The sequence below is a fragment of the Rhinolophus ferrumequinum genome, chromosome 8, assembly GCF_004115265.2.
Source record: "Rhinolophus ferrumequinum isolate MPI-CBG mRhiFer1 chromosome 8, mRhiFer1_v1.p, whole genome shotgun sequence".
NCBI lineage: Eukaryota > Metazoa > Chordata > Mammalia > Chiroptera > Rhinolophidae > Rhinolophus > Rhinolophus ferrumequinum.
In genome coordinates this window covers 39,461,648-39,474,141 of record NC_046291.1, presented here as the reverse complement: position 1 = coordinate 39,474,141, position 12,494 = coordinate 39,461,648, and the positions used below count along the sequence as shown (strand labels likewise).

The following is a 12,494-nucleotide window of genomic DNA, read 5'->3' as shown; positions in this document are numbered from 1 at the left end:
TTACCACCTTGAGTGGACAAACAGCAATAAGCAAGTAAGCAAACAAGGTAATTCCAGACAGTGAAAGGTGATGAAGGAAATAAAGATTGTGCTGTTTTAGAGTTGCTCATAAGTTGGTGGTGGGAAGCATGCTACAGATAGGGCCATCAGGATAGACCCATTTAAGGAGGTAATAGTGAATGTGATAGCTAAAATTTGAAAAGGATCTATCCCTGGAGAGCTGGGTGGGGGCGAATAGCATTCCAAGCAGAAGGAACAAACATCTGGTATGAGTGGCCTGGAATGGAGTATTAATTTTCTATGGTTGCCATAAAAATTACCACAAACTTGATATTTGGCATAGTCAAAGGGTCTTCTGGTCTTTCGGCTTTCTGCTGAGAGGAGGCCAAGGCACAACTTTCTTTGGTTGCCCAGAATCGGGATTCATGAGACACCAGCCGCCAGCACCATGCAGCAGAAGTTTGACCCCAACGTGATCAAAGTCGTATACCTGAGATGCACTGGTGGGGAAGTTGGTGCCATGTCTGCCCTTGCCCCATGATTGGTCCTCTGGGTCTATTTCCAAAAAGGTTGGTGATGACATTGCCAAAGCAACTGGTGATTGGAAGGGTCTGAGGATTACAGTGCAAGTGACCATTCAGAACAGATAGGCCCAGGTTGAGGTAGTACCTTCTGCCTCTGCCCTGATCATCAAAGCCATCAAAGAACCATCAAGAGACAGAAAGAAGCAAACAAACAAACAAAACAAAACAAAACAAACAAACAACATTAAGCATAATTGAAATATCACTTTTGATGAGATTATCAACATTGCCCAACAGAGCATATCCAATCTTTAACTAGAGAACTCTCTGGAACCATTCAAGAGATTCTGGGGACTACAATGTCTGTGAGCTGCAATGTTGCTGGCTGCTACCCTCATGACATCAACAGTGGTGCGGGGGAGGCCCAGCTAGTTAACAACTACAAAAGAAAACATTTCAATTAAAGATCATTTGATAACCAAAAAAAAGAAAAAGAAAAAATACCATAACCTTAATGTATTATTAATTTACAGTTCTGCAGGTCAAAGTCTAAGTTTCACCTGGGCTAAAATCAAGATGTCACAGGGCATCATTCCTTTTTAGAGGTTCTAGGAGAAAATCCATTTCCTGCTTTCTTAAGCTTCTAGAGGTTAGCCATAGCCACTTCCTCCATCTTCAAAGCCAACAACATAGCATTACTGTGAAACTACTTTTGTAGTCATATTTCTTTCTCTGATCACAGCCAGAAAGGGTTTTCCACTCTTAAAAACACATGTGACTGCATTGGGTCTACCTGAATAATCCAGGATAATTTCCCCCATCTCAAGATTCTTAATCACTTCTGCAAAGTCCTTTTTGACATGTAAGGGTACATGTTCACAGCTTTGGAAGATGAGGGCATAGATATCTTTATAAGGCCATTCTTCCTCCTACCAAAGATAGGAATAAACTTTAAGTGTGCAAGAGTAGAAAGAAAACCATTATGGCTGCCCTACCATGATATAAAGTTGGAGACAAGGTCTGTAATTAAAGTCTAATAGGTCATGGGAAGAAGTTTGGATTTGATTTATTTATTTATTTATTTTTATAAATGCAATGAGAATCCAATGAAGAGTTTTAAAACAGAGGAATGACATGCCCTGATTTACTCACTTTTGAAAAATCTGAATGGCTTGTGAGAAATACAGCAAGGCAAGGATGGAAGTGAGGCACCAATAAGGAAGCATTTTTTGTCTGAATAAGAGATGATGGTGGCTTGGACTAGGGAACTGTGGTGGCAATAGAAAGAAGCAGAGAGATTCAGGTTATATGAGGTCTGACAATAAAGTTCAAGAACTCATCCTAGAAAAAGTGCTACGTACCTTATTGCTGAATATCCCTATGGTCACCTTCGAAGTACTCCCCTTGGGAAGCTATGCACCGGTGCCAGCACCTAGGCCACCCTTCAAAGCGATTTTGGAACTCTTTTTCTGGAATGGCCTTCAGAGCTGTCGTCATATTACCCTGATGTCCTGAATGTCATCAAAATGTCTTCCTTTCAATATTTCCTTTGTTTTGGGGGTAAAGAAAGAAGTCATTGGGGGCCAGGTCAGGTGAGTAGGAAGGGTGTTCCAATATGGTTATTTGCTGGCTAAAAACTCCTTCACAGACAGTGCTGTGTGAGCTGGTGCATTGTCCTGATGCAAGAGCTCCTTCGGAACCATTTTTGCACACACCTTTCTCATGCCAAAATTTTCTGTTAATATTTTCCTGTTTCTCTATCGATGTTTACTCGTTCTGCTATGCTTCTCACAGTGAGCAGACGATTTTGATGCACAATTAGATGAATTTTTGCAATGTTTTCATCAGTTCTGCTCGTTACTGGCCACTCTGATCTCTCTTCATCAGTGATGCATTCTCTCCCCTCAGAAAAACATTTAATCCATTTGTACACTGCCGTTTTCTTCATGGCTTTATTCCCATAAACTGGGACTAACATGTCCCTGATTTCATTTCCACTCTTGCAAAGTTTAACAAGAAATTTAATGTTTGTTCATTGCTCTAATTCAAGCTCAGACATTCTCGCGAAGGCACGCAAAAACACGCATCAACAATAATGAATGCCACTCAGCAAGACACCGCCACATGTCGACAGGAACACAGCTGTGAGACACTGATATACCAAGGTTATGAAACGTTACCGAGCTGTTTGTACAGTGCTGCCAACGTAAGCGCACGGTGGCAAGTTCGCGACCTTAATTGTCAAACCTTGTATGTCAAGTAATGACTAGATCCAGCTTTGGATCTCTAGCTGCACAGTTTTTTCTCTTAGCATAGAGTTGAGGCTCAAAGAAATTATATGATGTTTATTTCCTTAAGTTAAACTCCTTCACTAATTTTTTTTTACAGTAAATGACCATACTGGGAGAATCCTTCAAAACATCTTCAGCGTAATATCTTTTCAAGCAAACAAATATATGAAACAATGAATTTAATTATAAATGCTATCTATATTTCAACTTTAGAAATATAGGTTACCTTTACATAAATATTTGTACTAAAATATATATCTTTTGTGTATTTAGGCATAATTAGAAATATTTCCTGTCGCGTCCTGCTCGATGAGGGTTGAGGGGAGTGAGGAGAACGGTGCAGGATTAAGAAAAGATAGTATCCTGAATAGAGTTTAAGCAGGGCCAAGGGACCTCCAGCCTCAAGGACTGGATGCCCCCGAATCGGGCCTACACATCAGCTTTTATTAGTTAGGTGGGGAAGTAAAGGAGATAAAGCTTGTCAATCTCAAGATCTGTGAATCCCATACATCATAATAGGAAACTGATTCAAGCCAATCACCCTTGCCTGCAGGCAGCAGAACCCTAAGTCTCAGGACGTCTGTACTTCCCCAAGGGACAAAACCTTTAAGCATATGAATAGATGGAGAGCACATCATTGAATCTCTTCCCCTGCAGGTTGTGGGAAGGAATGCAGCCACAGAGGCAGAGGCTCTCCTTAGCCTGGGGAAGGTGGGGGGCTGTGCCCACTTCTATGAACCCCGTGGATTCTCCTGTTGGTCCCCACTCGACTGCACCTGGCTTGAGTTATCCCCCCACCCCCCGGGGAATCTTACTTATCACTGGCTGACGAGCCATCTTTCTGTGGCCAAACAGGAAGACATAAGGTGCAAGCACAAAGGTGAAGCAAAGTCCCTGAAAAGACCCCTGAAAGGAGGACCTCACAGACTCTCCTTTCTTTAGGGGCAGGTACAAGGAGACAGACGGGTAGGCTGCTGTGTGGCAACAATTTCCTTTTTTGTATTAGAAATTCTTAACTTCTTAAAATATGAACTTTCATTTTAATCTGGATATTTATATTTTAGCATAAGTCGTATTTTAAGAAAAGTTTGCAATTTTACATTTTAAAATATTGTCTTCTCTGCTAAAGCAATCAACAATCACATTTAGAAGTTATGAAGAGTCCTGTGAGCCAAAATCATAAATGATCTGATAAATAATGTTGAATCGTGTAGCACACTAAGCACCTCATACTGTTTGAACACACACATACTCTTTGAGATTCACAATAACCCAGTAAAATAATATGGGCAGGCTGATCATTCCCATTTAATACTGGGATTCAGAAAGATTAAACGACTTTTCAGAAGTCACACAATGCAAACAACAGTTTCAAGTATAGGTTTCCAAGTCCTAGCACTCTATCCACTGTACCTCATAATAATTAAACTATAATTTAAATTTTTATAACTAGGAAGGTAACATCAAAAGAGTCTGCAGACTGGGGATCTAATGTACAGCATGGTGATGACAGTTAATAATAATGTATTGTATACTTAAAATATGCCAGGAATGCAAGTCTTAAGTGTTCTCACCACAGAAAATAAATGGTAACTATGTAAGGTGATGGATGTGTTAATTAACTGGATTGTACTTATCATTTCACAATGTATACATATATCAAATCATCACATTGTACACCTTAAATATATACAATTTTATTTATCAAATATAGTTCAAGAAAGCTAGAAAAAGGCAATAATAATAATAAAGTCTGCAGAACTGTAGTGGCTCTAAGCACAAGCTCTGAAGCCAGACTAACAGAGTTCAAATCCTGGTCCCACCCACCACTTACCATCTGGAAAAATTGCATGTCTTCTCTGCAGCTCACTTATCTCATCTGCAAAATAAGAATAAAAATATTACCTATTACCCAGTAGGTTGCTACTAGTATTATATGTGTAAAGCTCTTAAGACAATGTCTAGCATAAAGGTAATATTATATAAGTTCTGACTAAATAAAAATAAGTAACTGTGTTAAGGCTTCTTTTTTAAAGAAATACATATTAGTCATCAATTTAAAACTTGATTATTAAAATTTTCTTAAAGACCAAAAACAAGGAAACTACAACGAAGTTTACTTATCTACCACTGTACGTTCCACTCATTCCCTCATTCTTTTTTTTTTCTTTTATGTTGTATTTATTAAGGCATGCTTCGAATAGAGCAAAATCCACCTGTTTAGGGCATACAGTTCTTCTGAGTTTTGACAAATGTACACAATCATGTGACCATCATCACAATCTAGAGAATATTTTCTTCACCCCAAAAGTTCCTCCATTTGGAGTCACTCTTTTCCCATCTCTACCCCTGGTGCCATTGATCTAATTTCCATCCCTATAGCGTTGCATTTCCGGAATGTTATATAAATGGAATCACACAATATATAGTCTTTTGTGTCTGCTTCTGAGGTTCACCCATCCTGTTGCATGCATGAGCAGTTACCCCTTTTTTAAAATTCTATGTTTACATGGTGTTTTATTTCCTCATTTTTAGCCATTATTCCATTATTTATTTATTTATTAAGCCTAATAAATCCATTGTATTGGAATAGACAATTCTCTATAGCTGAAATGAGTCCATGAGTCAGGGCTTTCCCTGAGGGAAACTTTTTAGATGGCAGGACTAGGTACAAGCTACAAAGGGGAAATTGTCCAAAAACTCAGTGACACCAAAGGCCATTTATATCAAATGAGCTTCCTGTACTCCATACACTGCTTTTTCAAAAAAAAAATTAAAGGTCTAAGACTCTCAAACTGTTTCTCAACAAAATAAGAAGTCATTCAGCCCATCAGACTCTGAGTTCTTACATGGTTCAATTGACAATTATGTGGCGGCCAGATGTCTGGAAAATGTGGCCTTGGTATGGAGAGGCCAGTACAGGGCAAGGAAATCAATAGGACATATATTATCACATTTCACAAATCCATCAGTATTTTGTTTAATATTTTAAATTTTCCTGTGCATTGGGGCAAACTAACCCCTCAGCTCCCTTAGTAACTTTAGTTCTGTTTTGCAGAGCTCTGGAATTCTCTGTTTTTGAAAGGAAATGCAAGAAGTTTTTGTAAACTGGCTCTTAAAAGAGGATGGCATTTTATATAAACCTGTCCTTTTGTCATTTACATTGCAGTTTTGTTTTACATTTCATATTTGTGTCCAGTGTTTGAATAAAAATAATTACACCAATTATCAGTATGTCAGAAGCATTTGATACCAATTTTTAATACATTTTTAGATAATGAGTAATAAAAAGATTCATCCCTATTTCTCTCTCCCAAATGTAGAGATATCAGATGAGAAATGGCCAGCTGTGGTCAATTCTTAATGCTGAAAAGCAGATACTTCTGCTCATAAGCCCTATTAGCACAATTCTTCATAAGTACTTTAATAATCATTAAGAGTCTAATAAGACATTACTGACTGAAAAATATGACGCATTTGGATTATAATTTTTATTTAAATACCTTCAAGTAATCAATGAGTTCATTTTGGTATTACACAAGTATGAATAAAGATAAGCTCTGACGACAGTAATTGAAGTCTTAATAAAGTATTAAAATTAGTCACTATGTAACCAAGTTTTTCAATGTTCAAAACACCACAAGGACACAGTGGTTCATTGATTATATTACTTAGAAATCAGGAGCATTCTGTATATTTAGCTCATACTGCCCTAATAACTACTTAACTAAAATAAAACATGTAAATATCTATCCAGACAAACATCCACACATACAAAAAGAGTTGGTGAACAAGTTCATAAACTTGATTTTGAGTATGTTCTTAAGTTACTGCATCCACATAAATCCGAGTCCGGTGACACCAAACCATAAGAAAATAAAATTCTCCATGATCACTTATTATTAAAAAGAAAAAGGGGGGTTATTATTCCTACTACATATAAAATACTAATATGCAGGTTTCCTCGGTTGGAAAATGTATTATTTTAATTTTAATTTTTTTTTTTTTTTAAGTATGTGAGTGATACCTCATGAGATTTGGAAGAACACATGGATTTCATTTTCTTGTTTTATAGAGACTTACTTTTGTTTTCTCTGGACTAATTGCAATCATAAGATATTATTGGATGAGATGTTATAAATGCCTTGTCTTCCCTTCCACCGTCATCTCCCCTTCTACGATTTTAGAATGAGAGGAATCTGGAAAATTGTTCCTGGAACATCTGAAATCTCTTTTCTATGACTATAATATATAGTTAAAACAATCAAGGGACATTTAGGACATTTGGGAATTTTCCTCCCTGTTAACCTAACTAAAATTAAATTTATACACATGTATTTATAATTCGTGTCTTGCAGTCAATCTCTAAGGCTCATCAGTGTGCTGCAGAAGTCACAATGTACTTCATTTACTAAATTTTTTCTAGATTCTGCTCAATTGTTATCAATCTGTTAACAACTCTCTAAACTACTTCAATTATTTGGGACATGGAAATCATCAGTAACAGGAAGTATTATAAGTTACTGGGATCCTAAGGGCTGAGCATCAGCCACCACACCCTCATTTCAAATGTGCCTTGCTCATCCTAATTTGTCTTTCCTACTACTTAAGGAAGAGGGGGTTCTGGTTTCAAGAGTTACACTTGTTGAGAGAGAACTTTGAGGGTGCAAATATATATCGGACACAGTCCTGGCCTTCCAAGGGCTTTCCTAGCCTGGTGTAATTGGCACAAGCACTGATACCTATAACCCACATAATACTGAAATGAATTCTATTACACAAGTACTCAGAACAATGGAGGAATGGGGTAGGGTAAAAGGACTTTGAATCACAAGGAATCTGAAAAGTGTATGGATGTGGTGGAATTTAGTCAGAACTTCAAAGAATGGATAATATTCCAACAAAGAGTGGCTGAAGGGAGTTTAGGGAAGACACAAAGGGAATATTCAAGTGACTTCAACAAATTGTTAGTAGCCAAGCAGAGTTCAATTGTAGGATACTCAACACTACAAAGTGTGTGTGTGGCAGGGGGGGCAATATTTTTAAAAGCATGAAGTAGTTATAATAAAGGAGATGGGAAGAAGGGCTAGGAAATATTTCAAAGCCAACTGCAATAAAGCCCAACCTTAACAACACCTTCATCTTTTAATAGTCTAGTGTTTCAAGATGTCATCTATGTTAATTACTATATTTCCGGGTACTATTATTTTTCTTTTTTATGATTTCATGAAACTAATACACTGTTGAACTGGATTCTTCAGAATGCTGTTATCAGATTCTTCAGAATGCTGTTATCAGAGAGGCACAAAAAGACATTAATAATATCTCCATATCTTTACTCTTGTAGCAAAAAAAAAAAATCATTTTTGTTACTCTGCATGGGTTTTTGTTTCTTGGAGAACCACACCCACATCTTTGCTTCCCAAGGAAGACATAGCTTAAGAAAAAATGTGCATGAATCAGTAACCGTACATAGATTTGAATTCTGTTTTTCACACAGCAACCTCATCTCATTTCCTAAGATGACTGACTCCCAAGTGGTTTAACAGCAGCCTGAGTCAACATAACAGAGAGAAGTAGAAAACACATTTGTAGATCCCTATTTTATCTAAGTCTGTGAGTGTTACTAGCCCTATAAAGTATTTAGACAGTAGTATGCAGACAGTTCCAAATTCCAAGCCCTGAAGAAAGGAAATAGGTAGTATAACCAAAATAATTTTAGGTTAAAAAAAAAGGAAATTACTAAAAACTCACCTTGTGTCATTAAGAACTTGAAGGGTGATGTTTCTGAAAGGACTCTTATACAGAGTATCTCCAGCAGTAGTGGGCTATGGGAAATAACCTCTGACTAATCAATCACTTGACCTGAGGAGGGCCCCATACATCATCAGAGCCCAATTATTGGTTTGCAAAATGGAATAGTGAAAGTTCCTTTAGGTTTCCAAGTATTGTTACATGGAACAATTCATGAATGAGTGTTATAAATTCTAAAAATTAATAAAATACAAGCTATCATTTGTATTATTATCATTACATTTAAGGGATAATTAAACACAGACTGAATAAAACCCTATTTAATTCTTCACTTAAGAATGAACAGTGTGGGATCCTGAAGTTATTTTTAGCCATTAAAAGTGTATTTTCAATGAGTAAAAGGACAAGTGAGCAATACAATATTCCTTGTTTTGACAGGGTTCCTTTAAGACTGCCTAAACTCAGAAAGAATTGCCAACGAGAGCATTGATCTAATAGGATGAGTTAAGAGGAGAGCAAGAGTTTGGAGAGAAAGGATAGGAAAGAATAATGAGGAGATAATCTGATATCACCTTGGGGAAAAAATAGGCTTTCCATTTGCTGAAAAGTATAAAATGTGCAGAATCAAGGTATTATTCCTTTACCATTTCTGACTATGAGAGCTTCATATATAACTACTATAAAAGACCTTATTTGATTAAATAGAGAAAAGACAAAAATGACATGTGTTATGCCCCAACTCTCTGTTTTGATACTGCAAAGGATTTTCACAATGACATCCTACTGAATTTTTTCAATTGCACAGTAGGATATGCGTCACATCCTGCACGACGAGAGTTGTGGGGAGCGAGGAGGTCGGCGCAGTGTTAAGAAAAGACAGTAGTCATGAATAGAGTTTAAGCAGACCAAGGGACCCCCAATCTCAGGGACTGGAAGTCCCCCCCTCCCCCCCCCCCCCCCGAATCGGGCCTTGCATCAGCTTTTATTAGTTTGGTGGGGAAGTAAAGGAGATAAAGGTTGTCAATCTCAAGATCTGTGAATCCTATACGTCATAATAGGAAACCGATTTAAGTCAATCACCCTTGCCTGCAGGCAGCTGGACCATAAGTCTCAACTTCCCCAAGGGACAAAACCTGTATGCATATAAATAGATGGAGAGCACCTCATTGCAGGTTTTGGGAAGGAATGCAGCCACAGAGGCTGAGGCTTTCCTTAGCCTGAGGAAGGTGTGTGGGGGGGGGGCCGTGCCCACCTCTGTGAACCCTGTGGGTTCTCCTGTTGGTCCCTACGCGATTGCGCCTGGCTTGAGTTGTTCCTTCCGTGAGGAATCTTACTCCTCATTGACTGTCCAGTCATCTTTCTGGGACCAAACAGGGAGGCATAATGTGCAAACACAGAGGTGTAGCAAAGTCCCGGAAAGGATCCGTCTTACAGACTCTCCTTTCTTTGGGGGCAGGTAGAAGGAAACAAACGATTAAGCTGCTGCATGGCGACAGATACAAACCTCATTTTATAGAAAATTATATTTAGTTCAGTGGGGTAAAGTGACATGCAAAAATTACACAACTAGTAAGTAAATCGCTCAGGACTCAAATCCAGATCTGAGTTGCAGTTCTTCCTCTACTTTGAAGGGAGATGTAAGCACACCTCCACGCTCCCTAAATCTTATTTTGCATGAGGAGTGTCGAGTGTGGAGGGTGAAAGTGAGTCTGTGAGGATTTCCGTTGTCCAACTATGTATCTGTATGAGGCCAGAATTTTTCATATACTTTAACCATAACAACAGATTGAAATCAGATACAAATATGAGATTCCTGCTGTGTTCTATTCAACCAGACATTAAAGAGATATGCAAAAATGTAAAATACCACATTTCTTGTTAATTTTTTGTTTTGGTAAATGTATTATAGTTATTTTTATAAAAACACATTATGTTAACACAAAATAGGTATAAAATAGTTATTTTAAATGAATTAATAACTTAATTTTTTTCTCAGTTTTAATTTCTAAAATGGCAAGCCTCAATAGGTATAATCTACCAAATGTTATTTGGAGTCCTCAATAATTATAAAAGTGCAGAGGGCTCCTGATGTTTGAGAACCAGACCAGATGTTTGAGAAACACTGTTCTACACCATCATCCAAGCAAGTCCATTTCTCTTCTACATTTTAATTATAGTATTTAATTTTCAAGTTTACAAAAGTAGCACCTGCTTTTCCTCTCACTCCTAGGAAAGGGAAAATGGAGAAAATACAAAGAAAACAATTTCAGTAATAAACACTGATATAATAATTGTTAACATTTACAACATTTATTTCTCTTCAAAAATGTTTTTCATTTGATAACACATTGTACATTCAATCTCTGCTTGATGCACTGTTTTTTTCCCCAATTAGATAAGTATTTAAGGCATGCTCCCAAAAATTCTATAAACAGCTCTTTTAATAACTGTATCATATACTATCATGTCCAATCCATAAATTATTTAGCCATTCCCCTATTGTTATATACTTAAGCTATTGCCCAATTTACAATATTAAAAATAAGGAAGGGTAGAATGAGTTTCTGGGAAGAGTCTCTAAATTTCTGGGTAGTAGATAAAGGCACCTAGAGGCAGGCATGCATATGCTTTATAATGATTATGGAAGGATTTGTTAAAGCTGTTGAATTGCCTTTAAAAGAATGTTTATTTAGGTTTATTTATTTAGTATACTAATGAGGTTTAAACTAAGATCCAAATGACAAAAGGTAGCCAGCCAGGAGAATTTCCAGGGGAACAAAATTCCAGCTAAAGATCATATGAATGCATTAAGATAGGATCTGTTTGATATATTTAAGAAAAGAGATGACCAGCAATGGCCAGATGCTTCAGACTGAGGCAGAATAGGTAGCTTAGGAAATAGACAACCCCCTCCAGGGTACAACGGGAGGTGCCTCACTGGTTACACAAGTAACGAGTGACTGTATCCAGTATCTGCAGCTGGAGAAAAACAAGAACCAGTTTCATCCAGCTAGGCTGAGGCTGATTCTTATGACTAGGACCTGCCTGAACTTTATCTAATTTTAATGTTATTACAATGTCATTTGCATTGCCCTTACTACGACTCCCATCATGCACCTGATGCTGTGATAGTTCCTGAGGAACCAAATAAGGAAGACAAAGCAGGAAACAGAGGGTCCCGCCAGAGGGAGGAGATGAATGAACGATGCCAATGTGACCTCACGAATTCCCGCCCTGGGAGGGATAAATACCCTTGTCATGACTTCCTCAGTGAAACTCCTTCTCTGAGTTCCCCTGCACTTTCCTCTCAAGTGTGTACTTTCATTTTCAATAAATCACTTGTGTCTTTCTGCCTTTGTCTCGATCTTGAATTCTTTCATGGGTGGAGACAAGAACCCAGTCACTGATACTCTGGGATGAGTCTTCTCTTGGATATCTCTGTGAGCATCTGGAGACAAGATTACTGTTTTTCTCTTATGTGGCAGAAATTTCTCTTATTGTTTTTTCATTCAGCTATTTTAACTTTTAAGATATATATTCATAACAATAAGATATATACAGAGGGTGCCAAAAACATGTATACACATTTTAAGAAAGGGAAAAACTATTAAAATTGTAATACTCAATATATACCAATAACAAAAGATGAATATAAGTCATGTTTGACTTCTGCAATTACAAGAGGTGCTCAAAGTGGTTACCATCAGCGTCCAGACACTTCTGACTACGGCAAACTACTGCTTGAACAACGTTGATCAAAGTGTCCACTTGTATACATTTTTTTGGCACCCCCAGTATTCATATCTTGGAATATATCATGCCTACCTGGAAGAAGTGTATATTACTCTTCATCCTCAATGTTCCACATGGAGGCTGGGAGGGTGAATATATAAAGATGTATCCTTGTATAATAAAGATATTGAAT

At 37.5% G+C, this 12,494-nt stretch overlaps 1 pseudogene; it reads left to right on the top strand.

The window, feature by feature from the left end:
* Positions 1 to 370: 370 nt before the first annotated feature.
* LOC117025540 (60S ribosomal protein L12-like) lies at positions 371 to 988 on the top strand (annotated as a pseudogene).
* Positions 989 to 12,494: the final 11,506 nt, after the last annotated feature.